The sequence below is a fragment of the Protopterus annectens genome, chromosome 6.part0 (assembly GCF_019279795.1).
Source record: "Protopterus annectens isolate FY-2018-M chromosome 6.part0, PAN1.0, whole genome shotgun sequence".
NCBI classification, from domain to species: domain Eukaryota; kingdom Metazoa; phylum Chordata; order Ceratodontiformes; family Protopteridae; genus Protopterus; species Protopterus annectens.
The window spans coordinates 338,304,877-338,328,288 of NC_056737.1; positions in this window are offsets into that span (position 1 = coordinate 338,304,877).

Here is a 23,412-nt window from a genome sequence, read left to right on the forward strand (position 1 = left end):
ATAGGTAATGCCTGAATGTGGTACTGTGTTGAAAGCCTTTTCCAAGTTGAGGTATGTTGTGTGCACAGATTTGCCCTTATCAATGGCTGTAGTCACACTTTAAAAGAAATCCACCAGATTTAACAGGCAGGATCTGCCCTTCATAGAACCAAATTTGGTAGGATCTGGGGTTTGGAGGTCTCCTATATCTTTATTTATGAGGTCCATAATAATATGTTTCATGGCCTTACAGATGAGGCTGATCAGGCTTATGGGTCTGTAATTCCCCAGGTCTGTTGCTAGACCACCTTTGTAGAGAGGAATAGCAGTAGCTGTTCTCCATTCTGCAGGAACAATGCCTGTGGTTAGGCTATAATTGAAAACGGTACTCAGTGGTGATGCTAGTTCATGTTTTAACCTGTTTAGAAGACAGCCTGTGATGTCATCTGGTCCCATAGAGGCCGTTCTCTTTGTCTTGGACAGGGCTTTGATGACCTGTTCTTTAGATATGTAAGGTGAGGGGGAGTTTTGGGGAGGGTGCATCGTAAGTTAGGAGGGGATAAGGAAGTGAAATGTTCACCAAACTTATCCACTAGCAGGTTCGCTGTCTCTGTAGTGTCAGTGTTTGTGATCCCATTGACCACTAGTTCTGCACATGCTTGTGTCCTATTCATTAGGTTATATACATAGCTATAAAAGGCCTTATGGTTATTCTTGGCGGTACTCGCTTGGCTTCTCTCAAAGAAGCTCTTGGAGGATTTGACAAGTTGTCTTATTTGCCTGTTAAGGCTGAGGAGGGTGCTTTTCCATTGTTGGGTTCTTGTCTTTATTTCCTTTGACAGCAACTTTTTGCACTTATTGTAGAGTTTGTTGATGCTGGAAATGTACCATGGCAGCTTGATTTTACTTGTGGCTCTGGCATTGCTTCTATCTGGTACAACTGAGTCTATACACTTATGCAAGTGATTATACTGGGCATTAGTGTAAGCTTCAGCATAGATACCACTTTCAGCTGGGGTGGGGCTTGGAATGCATTTATACCTTCACCTAGGGAACTTCCTCAGTGGGACGATCTTGAGAGCTATCCAAAGAGAGGGGAAAGTCCTTGAGGGGACTGTCTGGATGCTTGATAGGGCTGGTTGTCTCTGGGATATAAGCCTGAGAGGATCACAGCTTGGACTTGAAAGAGGTAGGATTATAGGATCCAAGGAGGATAGAGCAGTTTAATCTCTCAGATGAGAGAAGTCTCTCTTCACTACCTTGAAAACGGAGGGACCAGGCGACGTCATAGCAACAGAGCCAAAGTTGCAGGTGTTACCATGCTTTGATCCTTCCCAGACCTGTGCTTCAAAGGGGGAGTTGGACCTGAGCTGTCCAACACTGAAGCTCCAATGGGCAGAGACAGCTTTGGCAACCTTTGAGTGGAACCCAGCCCCCCCCCCCGCACCTGGCATTAACACTGCACCTTCAAGACTCATGATGGTCCAAAGGAATTGGAGTCAAACATGTTAGGGAAGTAGTTAGGGTCAAAGATCTAGCTATCTTTGGATCCAACACCAACTGTCTTGGGTCTCTTGGATCTGAAAGTTCAGAAACCATCATTTGGATCAGAGAAGGAGAGATCACTGCATGCAGAGTAGAAGAGATGTTGATGGATCTGATGGGAGAAGGAGCCAGGATAACTCCCATCAGAGTCTGAGCTCTGTGGAACTTCCTCATCATCCTATTCACTTTGGACCTGATGGAAAAAGTGGTGGACTGGGGTTAAGACTCTAAGGGTCTTCTGAAGTAGAGGAGAATGGTGCCAAGGAGAAACAGGCTCAACAATGAACCCTAGGGACAGGGCATTTGGAGGCTTTGTATGAGCAGTTGTCAGATCCAAGGATGTGGGATCCAACTGTTTCCATTTTGAATTCAAGGTGGTCAAATCAAATTTCTTTTGAATCTTTAGAGGAGGATCCTAAGAAGTAGTCTATGGAGAGCAGGTTAGAGACAGCTTACATTATTCTTTTGCCTCTGAAGAGGCTGTGGATGATTTTGAGTGGGATTCAGCCCCTGGGATAGAGGAAGTTGATGAAGTAGCAGTAGAAGTAGAAGGTGGCAGCAATCTCTTTAAAACTAACTTGTTTGTATGATTGTTGAGGGCCCTGGAATTAAAGGTTACACAAATGGAGCAGTCTGTGATCATATGAGAAGCTCTGAGGCAGTAGATACACTCCCTGTGGGCATCAGTTAGGGATCTTATGCCCATAGGACGTGCATTTTTTCAAACCTGTTGGTTTTTCAGCCATGGTACTACACTGATTTTAGTGATTCTAAGAAAAAAGGGGCAGAGTTTTGTTTTTTTTTTGCGGGGGGATTACCAACAATTGTAGGGAAAGAAAATACCCTCCAGAAGATGGAAAAAAAGGAAGGAAAAGAAAAAAAAGTGAAAAATGTACCAACAATGGTATTTTACAGCTACTTGAGGTAGAAGAGAAAGAGGAAACTACTGTAAAAAAAAAAAACAACTCAATAACTCAAGAGACTAGGCAAGAGAGATGGGTGAAATATAAAAATAGTAAGTTTTTGTGGAAAAAATGGGAGATTGAACTGGCAGTAAGGAAAAAAAAACATCAAAAAAAAGCTCTCTGAGAAGGATCTGCATCTGTAATGATATGGCAGCAAACAAGATCTGAGGTATAGCAGGATGACTAGGGCATTACAGGTACAGGGAGGAGCTTGAGAGTTAGATCCAAGAGTTTAGTAAAAGTGGCTGTGTCAGATCAGTGACCCAATCATTGAGGAAAGAATGAGAAGGACATCATAGGATTTTATGATAACAGAGGTTTGTGGACTGGAGGATGAGAATGTAATGTGGTATTAAAAAATGGAAAATAAAAAGATTGCACATATTTGAAGTATGATACGTGTGGATAGTAATAGGGGTACAGTAAAATACCTGGGGCAATAACAAACCTTGTTTTGTGGAAAATGTGATAATTTAATTAAGAACTGTGATAAAAGAAAATGTTATATATATGATAGAGAGGTTAATGATTCAAAAAATGTGAAATGAAATGTTTTAAATGTGAGAAGATGGACACTTATGGATGGATTGTAAGGAAATTATAGAACTAAGTAAAGAAAAAGCAAGCAAGGAACCAGATATTGAGCAAGAAATAGGGCAACAGGAAATATAGTAAAAGAGCAAGATAAGCAAACAATAATAATAATAAGTAGTGAGAGAAAAAACGAAAATAAAGTTAAAGGGAAAAAAGAAATAATAAGGTATGAATGAATATCAGAAATTAGTGAAGAAGAAGAAGAAGAAACAAGTTGGAGAGTGGTGAAAGGAAGAAAAAATTCCATTGGAAAAAGGGTGAAGGATAGGAAAAGAAAATGTATAGGTTTAGGAATAAAAGAGAACAAGAAAGGAAAAGGTTAAATAAGAAAAGGCATTAGGGGCAATGACGTAAGTAAAGTAAAAAGAGAGAAAGCTGAAGATTTTACCAATTAATGTCAATAGTATAACATGTAAAATGAAAAATAGGAGTATTACAATGTTGTGCAACATTGTACATGGATATAATCATTTTAGAGGACATAAGAATATTAACAGAGGAAGAGAGACTACAAACAGAAAGGTTATGTGGAATAAGATTATTTGGAATATAGGAAAAGAAACATGCTCAGGTATAGTAATAGTTTGCAAACAATCAGTAAAAATCTTAGATTATACTCTGGTTATGATATGTAGAATAACAATAATAAATGTGAGCTGGAAAGAACACGTTTATAGAATTATATCAATGTATGTATATGTTATAAAGAAAGAAAGAGTGGATATGTTGAAAACAATACTAGATTACATTAGTGTAAACATGGACATAGTACTAGCTGGTGATTTGAATGGTGATATAAGTAAAAAAACAAAAAGGAGTGGGGATATACAAATAATGTTTGAAATCATTAAAAATGGCAAGTTAAACATTTAGAATAGTAAACAATGGACATATAAAAGAAATACTTTAAGGACGGAAATAGACTATTTTATTATTTATGAAAGTTTAGAAATAATAGAGGAAGGGACTAAGTGTACATGTATTTCAGACCATTTGGATATCTGGATAGAAATCCAAGAAAGAAATGGTCCTATAAAATAGGTAAAGGGATTAGGAGAATAAATAGAAAAGAGTTAGATAAAGAAGGTGAAGAAATGATTATGCAGTCATAGCTAGATCATGTGGAAATGAAAGATTTTTATAAGAACTTGACTGTATGGTGGGTAAGCTTTAAAGACAAATATAAGAAATGCTATTTGGAATGGCAAAGAATAATAAGAAAAAAGGGAAAGTTAAAATATAAAGAAGTGAATAATAATGCATTTACAGATGTAGTTAGAAATAAAATAGAGCTTTTGATAGAGAAATAAATATATTGAATGAATCAAGTAAAGATTAAAAAGTATTTATTTAAACAAGGATTTTTTCTAGAGAAAAAAAAGAAGAGGTAGCACCTTATTTATGTAATATGGTAAAAGACAGCAAAATTATAAGGGTAATAAAAATGAAAAAGGTGAAAGTGTGAGAAATCGGCAAGCAATAAATGCAGTCTTCAAATATAGAGAAATTTCAAGAAAATAAGATAGAAAACAGAAGCGGAAGGTTAAAAAGCTAACAGAACAAGATAATAAAGAGCTAAAAGAATAAATATCAATATAATGAGTAGATAAAACATTAAGAATGATGCACTTAAAATCAACAACTGGACTAGATGGAATAGAATATCATATGTAAAGAGATGTCAGACTGGCAGAAGTATTTTGTACAGGTGTTGAATGACTGGTTAGAAGAAGGCTTCAGAGAGGAAGAAATATGTCTTGAAGCCAGGAAACTAATTCAGGAAAAAAGGAGAGAGAGAAAACTTAAGAAACTGGAGGCCCACAGTTTCTTAACATACACATATCTCAGATTATAAGATTTTTATGAAAATTATAGAAATAATATTGGAAAATAAAATAAATAAAATATTGGAAGATACGATATCTAGAAGAAAGGAAAAAGGATATCAAGAATTACTACTACTAATAAAAATAATAGAAATGTAGATGAGAAATTAAATAGGAAAGCAGGAGCAAATATTATGGCAGGTGACTGGGACAAGGCATTTTCTAATATACAAAGTTAAATACTATAGGACAAAATTAAAAAATATACGTGAGAAGATACAAAAGATTTTTGTTACCGTGTATGAGAGAAATAAAGTGAAAGTAGTAGTGAATGGCTGGTAAAGTAAAGAAATCAATATAGAAAGTGGTTTAAGACAAGGATATCCAGCAAGTAGTATTTGTTTGCATTAATTATGAATGCAATACTAAGTACAATGAATATTTCATGAAAAGTAGCAGAGTATATGGTAATTGAAGGAATTAAAATGCCAACAATGTGTTCATATGGGGATGATATAGTATTAGAAAGAGCAGGGAATGGATGTAAAATGCTATAAACATGCATAAGAAATGGATCCAATAGAGAATTTTGAAATTCCACAATCTCGACGTTCTAAATGCCGACACTCAGAACCTTGAGATTGTGGAATTTCGAAACCTGTAAATGGAGATTGCTATACAGTGCAGGAAGGGAACATTACCATTCACTTCACTGTAGTGTGATCTCAGAGTTAGTATATTTAAGTTGCAGGGTTTGTGGGGGTACCTGGGGGTTGCCCACTTGGAAAAATGTGTTTTTTTGATGTGTTCTTGTTTGTTTTTTTGTTTTTTTTTTTAATTTAGAGATTCCACAATCTCAAGGTTCTGAGCATCAGTATTTAGAATGTCGGGATTGTGGAATTTCAAAATTCTGTAGTGGACCCATAAGAAATATCTGAGTGTCATAGGTATGAGTATAAACAGAGAGAAAGGTCTAGGATTTGGGGAAAAACTATAATAGAAGAGATTTAATTTAACAAGACAAAAATTAAAATACTAGGAATTATATTTGGAAATCAGACATCTAAAACATCTACAACAATGAGAAGACATGATGAAAAAATTAAGAAATAATGTAGGTTTTTTGGAGAATATATAAACTGTCATACAAAAGGAAAGCATATTTAATGCAGTATATTTAATACATTCTGTATTGTTAGGAAAGATTGCATATTTAACAAATGTTTATATGATTCCAATACAATGAGAGAAAGAGATAATGTCAATTGTGTTTTCATTTATATGGGGATCCAGATTAAACACCCTGAAAAGAGGTATATTTTATATTAATGAGGAAGAAGGATGATTGGGATTGATAAATCTGATAGCATGCGCAGCAGTATCAAATTTATGTAAAGTAATGAAATGGATAAAAGAAGAAAAAAATTGTTAGTAAGTATAACAGTGAAAGAAAAATATAAAAATATATAGTGCTTGATGATCAAATTAAAAAGAGGAAAATAAGCTGTAACTGGGGAAATAAAAGAATATCAAGAGAAAATAATGTTATGGAAAATAAACAAATGATATAAAGGAAATAAAGGAAACTATGTTACTCAAATATAATATAATATTTGAACTGTATCTTACTGAAATTGGTACACCTTGTTTGCTGTAGCATAGACTAGATCCAGGCCTGCTGAATCTAGCTTTGTTTGTATGCTTGTTATTTCCCTGGAACGCTAATTCCACCTAAAACGCGGCTTCTCAGCGCTTCTGTGGATCCCTAGTGATATCTGCATTGTTTACTGTACTTATTTCCTTGCTTCGCTTGAAAGAAAGTTACTGTTTGTCGTTTTTGCATTTAAGTTACCTGTAACACATTGCACTTGTTACCTGGCACTTGCTCACTAAAGCAATTATAAGTCAGCACTAAAAATTAAAAGCACTACACCCTCGCTCCCCATTGGCCCTTGTTTTCAATTATAAAGGAATTCCCAGTATTATTCTAGCATGTCCAAAGGTCAGTTGTCAATCTCCTCTCCAGTCCAGCTGGTGAATATGGGAATCTTGAGGCAATGTTACAACTGCCTCATGTACACAGACAACCCTCTCCTCCTCCCAACAAATTCCAACACATGTGAGAGATGCAACCATATAGCCAAACTGGAGGCTAAGCTCTCTCAACTCAGTACTGGCATAACCAGTCAGGAGGAGAAGGAAACCACACTCACTACAATTCCAGTCTCACATAGACCTACCACGACAGCAAACCAAACACATAAGCACACAAAAACATACTCTGAGGCTCTAAATAAAGATCTGCCTAAGCACCAGAGACCTCCAAAGCAGACACCCAAGCAACCGCTACCCCAAAACAAAACACGTGCAACACATATCTCACAAAGCCAGTGTGCCGAACAGTCACAGCCCTTATGGCTAAACAACACACCTGATACACTTGTAATAGGTGACTCTATTGTCAGGCACACTGACGTCCCGCTCACCAGGCTGAACAAGGAGAAGGTCACGGTGAGCAGTCTGTCTGGCGCTAGGATCCGCCACATAACACAAGCACTCAGGTCACTCCAAGGCAAGTACAAATATGACTCAGTCATTGTCCATGCTGGTGTGAATGACCTGAGACGTACCTCCCTGGACTACATGAAAAGAGACAGAGAGGAGCTCTCTGAGCATGTAGCCCAGGCTGGTATGACCCTGACCTTGAGTAGCATCTTACCCTCACCAAGAATGATGCCACAATATGAAGACAAGATGATCAATTTCAACAATTGGCTTAAGTATTGGTGTCATTCAAAGGGGACCAATGCCTGTCAGCTTGGGATGATATGCACGACAAGCCACGATGCTTTGCTAGGGATGGCTTGCACCTGTCACAACTGGGCTTTCGGATATTGGCAAAGGCTCTTGCTACCCCCATAGTGCCTTTTTTAGGCAAGGCTCAAAAGACAAACCCACCTCCATAGGTATCACAAGGGATAAGAAACTAAGAGTAATGCTACTCAATGCCAGAAGTCTAAACCTCAAGATGCACGCACTCGACACTCTCCTTAGCATGGAGAACATCGATATCTGTGCAGTAACAGAAACCTGGTTCAGGACTCCCGAGAGCACCCCAGCACTACCAGGTTATACCTCATACCATGCTTTTCGGCCCCAAAACTTGGACCGAACCACAAAAGGAGGGGGAGTATCGATATTCATCAAAGATACCCACACCTCCAGGTTGGTGGCAAAGCACGAAGCATCAGAGACTATCCATGTGCAACTAACAGTGGGTAAAACTGCCTTCCAGTTTATAGCCTGCTACAGACCACCCTCCCAAACCCAGGAACCCCACTCGGCCTTCCTGAGAACACTGGAAAATATGAAGGTCTCTCCGAACACCATTATATTGGGCGACTTCAACTACCCAAACATAGATTGGGAGCATTACTCTAGCTCCAACACCCTTGCCCAAAGGTTCCTAGAATTCATAAACTCAAATGCTATGGAACAACTTGTTACCACTCCCACAAGAGGGAAAACATACTGGACCTGATCATCACCAACATGGGGACTCTATGCTCCAGACCAGAAGTGTATCCCTCACTGGTAAGATCAGACCATAAACTGATCTCACTGGATATTCACATCCCGACACCACCCCCTGCCCAGAAAACCACAGTGAAAAACTTCTCTAAAGCAAATTTCACACTCCTCAAAACCGAGGTGGAATCCTTCAAAGCCCCCGGGCCTGTGGAAAATACGGCCCAGACCGCAGAATCCTTTATAAATGCATTCTATGAACACCTTCAGGAATGCATGGATCATGCAATCCCAAATAAAACCAAGACCCAATCCTCCAAAGGCAGACAACCTGTCTGGTGGACCCAAGCCATAAACAAACTATACAATAGAAGGAGGAAGCTACTACATGATAGAGCAAAATCCCAAAAAGGGAAGGCATCTCTGATCAGTATTAGCAAAAACTAAGGGCACTCATAAAATCGTCAAAGGCCAGCTTCGAGAGAAAAATTGCACAGGACACTAAGGATAATCACAAGGCTTTCTTTAGTTATGTTAGGAACCTGGGTGGGAATTCCCAGATATGCTCTGAATCAGTCCAAAATGACAAAAAATACACTGATCCCACAGACATTGCCAACATCCTAGCTGACAGGTTCAGCGCAAACTTCTCCCCCCCCTCCCCACCAAAAGGGCAAATATCTATCCCAGCAGAGTGCTGCCCCCCCTGACATCTCAGATGCTCAGGTGGGAGCAGCCCTCTCCAAAGCAAAAAACACAGCATCAATGGGACCAGACGGTGTCCCAGGCTGCGTCCTACATGAACTCCAAGAAGAGCTAAACCCAAACATAAAACTACTGTTCAATCTCATCCTTACTACAGGATATGTACCCAAAGAGTGGCGTACAGCAACAGTGGTCCCTCTCCACAAAGGTGGTGCCTCAGCGGACCCTGGAAACTATCGCCCCATAAGCCTGACTAGCTTGGTCTGCAAAGCTATGGAAAGGATCATCATGGACCTCATAAATAAAGATATTGGGGACCTACAGACACTGGATCCTACCCAGTTCGGCTTTGTTAAGGGCAGATCCTGCCTCTTAAACCTGGTTGACTTCTTTGAAACAGTCACCAAGGCCATTGACGAAGGGAAGGTGGTCCACACAGCCTATCTGGACCTCGCAAAAGCCTTCGATACAATACCCCACTCGGGCATTATAGATAAGCTCACCAGCTTAAATATAAACCCCTATGTCACTAGATGGGTTGCAAACTGGCTCAAGGACAGAACCCACATGGTTAGAATTGCTGGAGCCATGTCAGACTCCAAACCAGTTACAAGTGGCATCCCACAAGGCTCAGTCCTGGGACCTCTCTTGTTTGGTATATATTTCTCGGAGGTACAGGCCAACACAGAAGGACTGTGGCTGACCAAGTTCGCAGATGACTGCAAACTGGGCGCCATAATTGACTCTCCAGCCAACACAAGCATCCTCCAAAAGGGCCTCATAGAAACAGACAACTGGTGCCAGAGCCATGGCCTCAAGCTAAATGCCAAAAAGTGTATAGTCATCCCCTTTGGCAAAAACAAAGTGCCCACAAACTACCACATAGGTGATAATCCATTAAGTACAGAAGAAGTAATTAGGGACCTGGGGACCCAAGTTGATAGCGATCTCTCATTTGACAACCACGTGGCCAAAGTGGTTAGAAAAAGATTTTATATAGCCCACCTAATCATGAAGGGATTCACATCTAGATTAGGGTAGGTCATCGTGCCTCTTTACTCATCCCTCATCAGGCCCATAATCGAGTACAATACCCCTTTTGGGATGTACCTTACCAAACACCTGCAGCAACTGGAAAGACCCCAAAAGTACCTCACCAAGAGGATCAAAGGGCTCAAACAGATGCCATATGCTGCCCGGTTAAAGAAACTCCAGCTCTACTCAGTGGCATACCGCCTGCTCAGAGGTGACCTGTGCCTGACGTATAAGGCCATGTCCAACCCAGAATTAAGGGACATGCTGCACCTCAAAAAATCCAAATCCCATCGAGCTACACGCTCCAGAGACTTGAACCTCAGCACTGAAATAAATAGGACATGCTGGAGGGACAGATTCATAACCCAGAGGCTCCCTTCACTATGGAATAAAATCCCAGTCCAGGTTAGGCAGAGTCCCTTATTAATTCTCTTCAAGAGGAGTCTTGATGAGTGGATGGGAGATCATAGGTTTACCCCGGGTATCACTTCTGTGTCACTGTTAGACAGAGGCACAGTATACTAACCTCGAAAAAGGGCATAGCAAAATTAATTTAAAATGGGTGGCAAAAGCCAAACATACTCTGGCTAGGCTTATAAATGCCCTAGGGCAGATAGCCTAGTATGAACCTATGAACCTAATAGAAAAATATTATTGTGTTTATATGAGTTCCATACACTAAATTGAATTTTCACTAATTCGAAATAGTGCATGGAATACTCACTGTAGTGAAAGTGCACTTAATCGAAAGTGCACTTACGGGAAGTTCAGTACAATGAATGGGTAAGGGGATAGCCCGTATGACCCGTGCCCTAACCCTAAGGTCCATGATGACTGCAGCGCAGTGAAGGACATAGCAATGTCCTCCACTATGGTGCGATAGTCACGAACCTTAGGGTTAGGGCATGGGTTAGGGTAAGGAGATAGCGTTACTAACTATCCCCTTACCTTAACCTGTGCCCTAACCCTAAGGTCCGTGACTATCACACCATAGTGGGGGACATAGCTTGTTTTTTATGTCCTCCACTGTGCTGCGGTGTTTTCGGTGAAGTGCACTTATGCAAAAGTTCACTTTTGTTAAAGTGAACTTTCGCAGAAGTGAGGCTTCCTATTACAAGTTCGAAGTAGTGAACTTTCATTCTTGTAATAGGAATCTGTTTATACACAGCAAAGAACTGGGCAGGAGAAAATAAAAGTAATAAAATTGAAAAAGCAATGCTGTAAAAAATATATGGAAGGTAGCGATTTTTTAGGGAGATTGGGCTAGGGTGGTTGGAGCCAAAGAAGGTGGAGAAGTTTGAGCTGTTGGGATAGAGAAAGCTCTCTCCACTATTTTGAATGCCTTGGAGAGAAGGGAACCAATAGATCCTGAAAAAACATGCTTACAGGCTGTAAGGTCACTTCTCCCTGAAGGTAGAGCACTCAAACAGGGAGTTGGAACTGAGCAATTTAAGACAGAGGCTCTACAGAGAAGAGGTGGCTCCAGCAGCTTCAGAGTCATTTCCAACACCTTCGATCTGGTGCCAAAGCTATATGGCTCTGCATCATCTGGCTCTGAGTGCCTTGGAGCCAGTCCACTCAAAGACACCACCAGAGGTGGAGATACCAGTATCTTTGGATCTGATGTGAGCAAGTCTGGAAATTTCAGATCCAACAACTCCACTACCACGGATCAGATTGGAGAAGAAGCAAGCAAGTTGCGGGGTTGTACTAATAAGGATCTCTGGACCCAATAGGTTCAGAGCCAGAAGATCCCCCATTTATATCTAAGTTGACAGAAACTTCCTCATCATCCTGTCCATGTATGCTTCGGTCAAGCTTTTGGAAGAGACGGTCAAAATGTTATTGATGAAGTTCTGTAAATGGTGTCTTTGAGAGTGCTCCAAGAAAGGAGAAGGCAGTCTAGATGTGATTGGATCCAGGGCCAAGAGTGCCCATCAAATCTACAATTTCCCTTTTCTGTTTTTTGGAACTGAGAAGGTGAGATCCAAAGTAAGTCTTATCAAGTTTCTTAGGAGGTTCTGAACCCAAAGCCAATAAAGCGGTTGGTTCCAGGGAGTGCTCCCTGATATCCTTTTTCTCTGTATTGTTAGGGGTTTGTGCCCCAGAAGATACTGTTGAAGCAGAAGATTTAGAAATTAACCACATGCCTCTGAAAATCAGTTTGTTCTTTCTGTCTATAAGGGCCCTAGGGTTAAAACCCTTACATATGTCAAATTTAGTGGTAAGGTGTGAAGGGCCTAGACAGTAAACACATTTAGATTGCATGTCAGATAAAGTAATCTTGTGGCCACAGGCCATACATTTCTTGAAACCTAGGGTTTCTCAGACATTATCTTAAGAAGGAAGGAAAGAATTAGGAATAAAGTTTTTTTTTTTTTGTAAGATACAAATGTAGAAGAAAAAGAATTACAAAGTGCAAAATGCCAGCAATTGCATAAAAGAGGTACAGACAAAAATTACCAGCAATGGTAAAAAGAAAGAGTACACAAATACTTCAAATACCTGATCAGTATCAGCAAGAAATTACAATCCCTCATAAAATCACCCAAGGCGAGCTTTGAAAGAAAAATTGCCAAGGACTCCAAAGATAACCACAAGGCATTCTTTAGCTATGTCAAGAATCTAGGTGGCAATGCTCCGATTTGCTCGGAGTTAGTGCAGAATGGCACAAAATACACTGAACCGACCGATATCGCCAACATCCTGGCAGACAGGTTCAGTGCAAACTTCACCCCCGTCTCACCCCCAAAAGGGCCCATAACCATACCAGAAGAATGTAGAGTCGCTGAAATCACAGACACTCAGGTTAAAACAGCCCTCTCTAAAGCAAAAAACACAGCATCAATGGGACCGGACGGTGTCCCAGGCTGCGTCCTACATTAGCTCAAAGATGAACTAACCCCTCACCTAAACACACTGTTCAAACTCAGCCTCTCCACAGGCTACATACCCATAGAGTGGCACACAGCAACGGTTATTCCACTCCACAAAGGTGGGGCCACAACAGACCCTGGGAACTATCACCCTATAAGCCTGACTAGTTTGGTCTACAAAGCTATGGAGTGCATCATCATGGAACTCATTAACAGAGACATTGGGAACCACCAAACACTTGACCCTACCCAGTTTGGCTTTGTTAAGGGCAGATCATGCCTCCTAAACCTGGTGGACTTCTTTGAGACAGTTACCAAGGCTATAGACGAGGGAAAGGTGGTACACACAGCCTACCTAGACTTCACTAAGGCCTTCAACACCATTCCCCATTCTGGTATTATAGACAAGCTCACCAGCCTGAACATAAACCCCTACATCACAAGATGGGTTGCCAACTGGATCACAGACAGAACCCACATGGTGAGAGTTGCGGGAGCAAGGTCCGACTCTAAACCCGTTACAAGTGGCATTCCCCAGGGCTCAGTCCTAGGACCCCTCCTGTTCGGCATATACTTCTCAGAATTACAGGGAAGCACAGGAGGACTATGGCTGACCAAGTTCGCAGACGACTGCAAACTAGGGGCTATAATTGACTCTCTGGCTGACACAGACATCCTCCAAAAGGGTCTCACTGAGATGAATACCTGGTGTCAAAATCATGGCCTCAAGCTAAATGCCAAAATGTGCATAGTCATCCCCTTTGGAAAAAACAAAGTGCCCACAAACTACCACATAGGTGGTAGTCCCCTAAATACGGAAGACGTAATAAGGGATCTGGTGACCCAAGTAGATAGTAATCTCACCTTTGATAATCACTAATCACATTGCCAAAGTGGTTAGAAAATCCTTCTACATGGCCCACCTAATCACAAAAGGGTTCGCATCCAGATCAAAAGAGGTCATTGTGCCCCTTCTACTCATCACCCATCAGACCCATCATAGAGTACAATGCCCCATTTGGGATGTACCTTACAAGACACCTGCAACAGCTGGAAAGACCACAGAAGTACCTCACCAAGAGGATCACTGGCCACAAACAGATGCCCTCTGCAGCTTGACTGAAGAAACTCCAGTTGTACTCGGTTGCATACCGCCTTCTCAGAGGTGATCTCTGCCTGACATACAAGGCCATGTCCAATCCGGAATTGATGGACATGCTCCACCTAAAGAAAACCTTATCCCCTCGAGCCACATGCTCTAGGGATCTAAACCTCACCAAAACAATAAATAGGACGTGCTGGAGGGATAGAGTCCTGTCCCAGAGACTTTCCATGCTTTGGAACAAGATCCAAATCTACATTAGGCAGAGCTCCTTGCTAACACTCTTCAAAAGAAACCTTGACGAGTGGATGGGAAACAAAATGTTTACCTCAGGGATCACTTCAGTGGCTCTGCTGGACAGAGGCACAGGGAACTAATCTAAGGGGACGGCGAAAGCCAACACATTCTGGCTAGGCTTATAAATGCCTTCGGGCAGATAGCCTAGTACCAACCTATGAACCTACGGTTCTAAAAGCTATTTAGTGTGAAAAAGGGAGGAAGCACATTAGCAGATAGGATGATTTTTTTTTAGAAATGTATAGAAATAAATTAAAGGAAATAAACTCACAGTATCCAGAAAACACTATGAACTCAACAGCAAAAACAGTGAACATGTCTGTACTCTAAGGCGGCAAATGAGATCTGAGGTATGTGAGGGACTAGGAAATTATGGGAAAGGGAGGAGTTCAAGAGCTTTCAGAGATCCACGAGGTGGTAGAAGCATCCGAATCTGATCCATGGAGCAGATCCAAACCCAAGAGTTAAGTAAAGAATGAAAATTGACAAAATCAGATCATTTATTTATAAAATGTATAAGGGTAAAGCAAATCTGGAAAAGCTATGGGAAGATAGTTATCTGGAAGGAATAACAAATGTAGAACATACAGATATGGATATGTTGGAATATGTTTTTTTTTATAAAGATAAGATTAAGGAATTTATAAAAAAATGGATAAAAATATATTTCATATAATATGGACTGTATGGAATGAAAGAGTGAATGAAATAAAGTTCAATGGAAAAGGGACATTGGCAGAATTACTGAAACTAAATAAGATTTTGGCTGTGGAAAAAGTGTAAGAGTCATAAATGTATATATATGAAATGAAAATGTATAGCTACGAAGTTATACAAAAGTAGAATAATATGTGTTGAAGTGACACCCCAACCTCATATGCAAAAATGGGAAAAAAAGCTTGTGGCCGGAAGGTTTTGAAAATATTTTGTAAATATTATACAATATGTAAATAATGAATTTAATTTATGACCCCTACTCTTTTCGAGAGGTGTCATAGGATCTTCTACATCCAGCTGAGCTACCAACAAATCAAGCAGATGGGACCTCAGTTTAAAGTCTCATCTGAAAGACAACACAATTAGGAGTGCATCACCCCACTTATGCTGCACTGCAGTGTCAGCATTCGATCTACCTAGTGTGGGAATTGAATCCACAGCCTTCTGCACCGAAGGTGAACATGCTATCTCTTCCGCCACTGAAATGACGTTCTCCTTGTTTATACTTTTGGGATTCAGCAGTAACACCTTTAGATGTCCTTGGACTGGGTACGCTAAGTTGGAATATTTATTTATTTATTTAACATTCATTTACCAGGAAAGTCCGACTTGAAACAAAGCCAATTTTCAGCCGAGTTCTGGGAAGAAACGCTCCAGATGCATGTCTTTTAAAAATGGGAGGAAACCGCAAAACCTGGAGGAAACACACACAAATGCAGGGAGGACATGCAGACTCCATACAGAAGGCAGTCCAGTAGAGTATCGAACCGGAGAACCTCTTGCTGTGTGACGACAACACTACCGCTACACCATCCATTAGCAGGTTGGCAATATCTAAAATAGGCACTATGAGGGAGGGCAAGATTTTAGCCACTATACAAAAACCAAGAGGAGACAGCTGCACAACATCCCTGGCAAAGCAGCATGGTCTGTCAACCACATCTTCTCTGGCTGACAAATGCTGTGCCCCCTTCCGATGACACCAACTCTAAACCAATTATTGAAGTCAAGTATCTCCTGTTGATATTACAGAATCATCATTAGAGATGGAATAATACTGTTTGGTGCTATGCTTATACTGGCCTGGGACACAGTCTGTGAGCTCTATCAAGTATCTGTTCATGTAGTGCAGGGAGGCACATCTCAGGTCATTTACAGTCACACTGACTATAACTATGTAATCCTGGTACTTATGTTTGCGTGGTCTGATAGATTCTGGACCCTGAAAAGCAAATGACTGTGATAATCTCTTTACTCAACCTGATGAGTGGACATCTGGGTGTCTCACAAAGGAGTCTCCAATGACCAAAATATTGGATAATATGGTGGTTTGCCTTATGGGCTTAGAAGATGAGATGATGTGAGATGTGGGTGTATGTGTCATGTTAGGTGGTGTTTTCAAAAACTGCTTTTGAGGTTGCTGAGGATATTTATTATGGGTGCAATGTCTGTAATTCTTTTGAGGGTTTAAGAAGATTACATTTAAGAACCCTATCATATGTGGGCCTGTGTGCCTGGTCAGTATTATGTGTAGTGGGTGTAGTATGGGTGTGTTACTGGTAACCTGTTTTACATTAAATGTTTGTCTATATGACAGCCTTGCCTCCAGTGACATAGTGTAACTATATCTCTTGCATACTATATCAGTTTGTTAAGAATTAGGTACTTGTCAGTAAACATGAGAGAATTGCTACATTGCCTCAAGAAGTCCATATCTACCAAATTGGTTTCACAGAGGGTAGGAAAGTGCATATCCATGACAACAGATCCTTATTAAGTGATCTACAAGAGGAAGGTAAAAGAGAGGTCTGCAGTTGACTAGTTCAGCTGCGATAGCAGTTGAAACTATAACTATGACTAAACTCCTGGGGCAGTGATCACCAATGCACAAACTAGTTGCTATTTGTGCAATTAAGTTCTGAGGAAGTCTCAAGGGTAGTTTAATAGGGAAATTTTAAATTCTAATTACCTGCATCAATGCAGGATGCTGCTAACTGCTGATGTGCACATAGCAGTTGAGAAAGTTCAAAAAGAAAGCTAAGGGCCCTCTGGCCAAAAGGAAACAACACACCTTTTCTTCCTTTTACGCAATCCTAGGTCAGAAAAATGGCTAATGTGCTCTCTACTTGCACTAGAGTGTGACCAATTCTGCTCTAACTTGAGGTTATAAAAAGGTCAAAAAACTGCAAGCTTTAACAATAAGGCACATTCAATAGTGCAGATAAAGTACTAAGCAGTAAAAAAACGACATGTTTAGAACAGTAAAAAAGTGCTTAACAGTCTTATTTGAAACAGACATCCAGAAAAATGACACTTTTGCAGTTGGTATGGTTGCCAAATACCGATGATCTCTGTGGAAATGAGCCAAGCATTGCCCATGCACAACTATATAGCAGCTGAGAAAATTCAAAAACAAATCTAAGGCCCCACTAGCCAATCTGAAATAAAAGAAGGTTATGTACTTACCATGATGTTAAATCAATGTTGTTTTCTTCCATCTGTCTTAACAACTAGGTCTTTCGGATTTATATGGGTCAGTGTCTAGCATTTCATACAAGACTTTGGGCTCTGAGGTTCAAACTCTTCCCCTTTCCATAATGCACCTCCACCATGCCAACCCTTCAAACTGAGTTTGCCCTACTCACAGCCAAGAAACTGCAAAACCTAAATGACCCCACCCCTGATTATCAGGTGCATATCATCAGATTATTGAAGGACAAGCTCCAGATATGATCAGTGCATTCTTCGGGAGTCCATAAAAGTGACAATTTGGAAAGGGGATGGTGAGGGGAATGTTGAGATGGATGTAGGAAGACAACATGGTTCTAGAGTTATGGTAAGTACATAACTTACATATCTGATGTTTTATTTTTTGTATGTCTCAGCAGCTGTGACAGAATTTCCAAATACAAGAGCCCTGAAGGCACTATGGAAGGATATTCTGGTGAATGGTGGAACAAAAATCAATTCTTGATCTATACTGTAGATCAAATTTATAATGAGGAATAAAGGTATGAACTGTAGCATATGTAGTGGCTGTGCAAATATCAGTTGAAGCACTGTTAAAGAAAGCTTTAGAAGCAGCAACAGCTCTCTGGAGTGAGCCTTCAGTTTGAAGGGTAAAGGCAGTCCTCTGGACTTATAAACAATGACTATACATTTAGAAAGCCACCTGAAAAGAGTAACCTTAGAAGACCTGGAGCCCAACTTAGATTTGGAGAAGGAGAGAAAAAGATGGTCAAACTTACGAAGATCTTTTGTATAACATAAGTAAAAACATAACTTAAGGTGAACATCCAGTGAATGCAATTAATATTCACCTTTGTTAAAATAACAGGGAAGAAAACAGGCATATGTATGGTCTGGTTCAAGGCAGATATGAATGCCACCTTGGGAAGAAAATCTGTGTTAGTTCTGAGAGAAACCCTGTCCTTGTGAAACATTAGGTGAGAAAGCTTGCACGACAGTGCTTGCAACACAGAAATCTTCAGGGCAGATGTAATGTCTTGCAAGAAAAGCATTTTCTGACATACTAACTTCAAGTCAGCTGTACTAGCAGGCTCAAAGAAGCGCTAGATCTCACAAAGGTGGACATGACAAAAAATACCCTCTCAAAAAATCTTTCAATAGCCTGAAGGAGGCAATAGGGGTATGATCTTTGTCCATGTGAAAATTAGAAATAGCAGTTAACTGGACCTTAATGGTGGAGGAACTGGCCCTTGAATGAAAAAAAGCCCATTAAAAACAGAGGAAAGCGAAGCCAAGAAAGGATCTAACCTTTTGGAGAAAGCCCAAACTGAAAATCTTTTTTACTTACTTCTGTAAACTTTCCTAATAGTTTTTTTTTGAGCAGAGACAAGAATTGAATTAGATCAGAGGAAAGCTAGACATCTGGCCGTTACTGAAATTACAGAAACCAAGCAGTCAGATTTAGAAATTTGGTGTCTGGATGAAGCCTTCCAGACAGGATAGATATCAGATCCAGACATGAATCGAGGACACAAGGAAGATGAACTAGATGAGGTCAAAAGAAGGCTAATCAAACTTGACAGGGGCCAAATGGGGGAGAAGAGAATTACTTCTGCCTTGCACTATAACACCTTCTGAAGAAATTTGATTATGAGGGGGGTTGCAAATAAGCATAAAGGAGTCCCATGGACAAGTATGGACCAGAGATTCCCTAGGTGACTGTCCCTCTTCTAGGATCAGGTTAAACATCTGCTGCACTTAGTGTTGGAAGGGGCTGCACACATATCACAGTAGGACTGAACTCAACAGCTGCAAAATTTTGATGCCACTGATGGGTTGAGAGACCACTCATAATGCAAGAAAGATGGACCTGTCCACTGTGTCCTCCAGAATACCAGATATCCCCAGGAAATGCATTGCTAGAAGAAAGCATTGGGAAGACATTGCCCACTGCCAAACCCTTATGGCATAGGGGATAGGAACAGGTTCTATCTTGTTTGTTGATTTACCAGACAACTGACACATTGTCTGTATGTCACACACTTGGGATGCAATCCTGAAATTCCTGCAATGCAAGGAGGACAGCCACATCTCCAAAACGCTGATGTGAACCTTGGTCTCTGTCTGGGGTGAGGTGCCCTGGACCAGTCTCCCTTTGAAATGCCCCTGGCCCACCCCAGAAGGGAAGAGTTTCTAGTCACTGTGGCCCATGTAGAAGGAAACATGAAGGGATGACCTAAAGCAGCTATGGGGGAAGATATCCACCACTGAATATGATGTCTGAGTTTGACTGGGTAATCCATTTTACTAATGAATAATGGACCACTAGACTGATAAAGTCCACTGAAGAACCTTCACAAAGAATCCTGTATGTGGGCTGAGAGTGTTAGATGCTGCCATAGATCCGAGAATACTGAGAAGAAAGTAACCTAATGATTAATTTCAACAGCAACTGAGAAGCTTGCAGTTGTAGTTATGACTACCTGGATAACAGAAGCTATGCTATTTGAGAGGAAGGGGCTAGGTGGCAACTTAGAAATTCTATTGCCTGAACTCACTCTAGAGAGGTATTTTCACCAGTTGACTGTAATCCCCAGGGGCAAACACAGGCAATGTAAGCAGTCTCTGGTTAGGATAAGGTAGTCCTTTCATGTAATTGTGATAAGCCAGTCATCTAAATAAGGGAACACTCAGGAACCCTGTAACCTGAGTTATGTAGCTACCACTGCCATACACTTGGTGAAGACCTACATAAGTGACCATAACTGATAATGACTAGCTCCCAGATGGAAGCGTAGGAACTACCTTGACTGTCTGGCTATTCTGATGTGACGGCAGTCATCTTGGAAGTCCAGTGAGTGCATCCAATTGTCTTTCCTCAGCACAGGATGTGAATGGACCAGAATTAAAGGCCTCTAGGAGCACTGATTCCTGCTGGGAAGGGACATCACTGGACCAACTTCACTTTATCTCAATAATTCAAGGAGGTCTCTGAAGGAGACATCTTCCAAGAGAGACCTTGAGAACCCACCTGCCACATCAAGGTCAGTGTCTTCTGTGAAGGACTCTTGAGTGACAGTCCAAATGCCTCTTCTTGCATTGATGTTTATTGTGCTCTTCTACAGCTCAAGGAAGGAGCCACAGTCATCAAGGCAGGCCAAAGGTTGGGTTTGCCCAAAATCAGTTAGGTCTGGCTGTCTCAAGGATAGGGAGTGACAGGGAAACAAAGAACCAGAAGCACCAAATGTTTGAGGCAGATTGGGATGTCAACTCAGAGACTGAAGCCAGTCCCAAGGAGGACCTTCCTGGACCCAAGGATCCTAACAGGAGTTCCTCTGAAAAAGAAGGACAGCTTGGATCCAAGGACAGTACCAAGCTGTTGAGGGCCTAAGTGCAGAGAGGCAAGGATGGCTCTAAGAGTCTTAGAGTTGACTCCAGCTCCTGATACCCAGCTCTAACAACTCAGCATAAGGATCAGTTGAGGTCCACCATGATCGGATTTCAATGAGGAAAGAACACAATCAGTGTCAAAGGTGTTCAGGCAACTGGCTCCAACAAAAGCACTAGAAGGGAAGCATCTAGACCCAAGATTACCTGATATGAGTGGCAGGTATGGGTCATGCAACCCCAAGAGTGGGGAGAGTGGACAAATCTGAATCTGTGTCTTCAAAATGTTCCTCATCACCTTATCCACACTGGCTTCAGTAAGAATCCTTTAGGACTGTACAAATTTGAAGGATGACACTGCCAAAAATTGTCTTGAATTCTGATGCCCCTATCTCTCCAAAGAAAAGGTCACAGAATGAAAACATGCGGAGAAAGGCTCGTGGGGAAAAAGCAGGCTCCAAAATTCCATGCATAGTCAGAGATCAGATCCTAGGTTAATCAGACAGAGCTGAGGAGACCACAACAGTTGGATCTGAGGAATGTGGTATTCTTGGTGCCAAACCCGAAACCAAAATAGGGTCCAGAAATCTCTTACAGGACTTCTTACTACCTTCTGGTTCCCTGTCTTTGGATCTATCTTTTTTAAACTTGTCAGAAGACTTCACTGAGTTTTTTTTTTGATTGATGAAAACCCAAAACAACTGTTGTCGTTTCTCCTGATGTAGCAAAGTGAAGACTCTTTAAAATTAGTCTGGACTACTGGTCCAAATGACCCCAAGGCCCAAATGAAGCACACACATCACATTCCACTTGAAGGTGAGCTGCCCCCAAATAATAAATGCATTTTACTTCTGGGTAATGGGGTGGGATTTTTTACACATGAGCTATAAACTTCTTGAAGCCAGAGCCATGTCAGACATAACAATACCATAAACACCAAACTGCCAAAGAAACAAGAAACAGATTGTGGTACCAGCAAACAGCAGGGCAAATAACTAGAAAAAAATTACTTATTACTCACTCTAACTCACAAATTACCCAGAAAGGAACCGCAAGGTAAAAATGTAGGATTTTTTGTGGGAAGGGGAGCAAAAAATGTCAAGAACACCCACAATAGAAAATCTGCAGAAACTACAATTCACCTAACTAATGCTAACTAGAAGTATAGAGAGAAATCTAGTAAAGAAGAAAAAAAAAAGACCTGTCCAAAAAAAAATAGCAATCACACACCTATTGGAAATCTCAATGAGTGCACAAAGAGACCACATCTTGCTTGCAAAGCAGCAAGCAAGATCTGAAAGGTTAGCAGAGTGATGGCGGTGCATTATGGGAAGGGGAGCAAACAGAGCCTTGGTGCCAAAAGCATTCTGTGAAGTGCTAGACTTAGAGCCATATGGATCTGATAGACCCAGTTATTAAGGAGGACAGACAATACAACATTGGATCACATATTTTCTTGCTTTGAGCAAGCCTGGGTCAGAAAACAACTCGGGTCCTCTCAACTCTCACCAGAGTGTAACCAAAACTGCTCTAACTTGAGATTACAAAAATATCAAAGAAGTGCTGTATGATATTTTGGCAGCAACATTATGCAGCAGATGAAACTGGCACATATCATCTGCAAGCATCCCCAGGTGCAGGCCTACAGAAACACAAAGCACAAAGGACTAGTACATATATTACAGTGCCCATTTCATTGGGAGACGATGTCCGATTCTTATTTTCCAATTAGTGCTAGTGACAAAAAAAAAAAAAAAAAAGAAAAAAAATCACCACAGCAGCTATGGCTGTCCCATTGAATACTGCTAGCCCACAAAACCAGTTTAAACAATTCAAACCTTAAAACATTTATTGAGCACTTTTCCCAAATTTTGTCTCTGGACATCTTCAGAATATGTGAAGTTCACAATATACCATCAAGGCTTGAATTTCAACATAACTTAATTTCATTCAGATGTCTGCAGTTCAGTTCAAGGATGCAGATCCATTTTGCCATTTTTTTATCCAGAGCACCACTGACAATTCCATGGGAAGGGTGAAAAAAAAAGAGGAAAATATCAGTTTAGCTACGATAACTCATACCATGCCCTTGGATGAGATCTCTTAGAGTAAGCATGCAACCCTGAATACCAAAGATCCAACACTGAACCTTGAGGAAAACTACTGGATAAAAGAGCTGCTGAACAGTCTGCACCAGACAGACTGTTTGGGTCCTACCAGTTAAACAAGATCTACACCAAGAAAGAATTAGCTGTCAAGGCAACAGCTGGTTCACAGGCTATAGACTAGAATCCCCATGGTCCAACAGATTGAATGTGGTGAATGGACAATCTAGGACCAAGATGGAACATAAACAAAAGTTATGTACTTACTATAACAATATATCC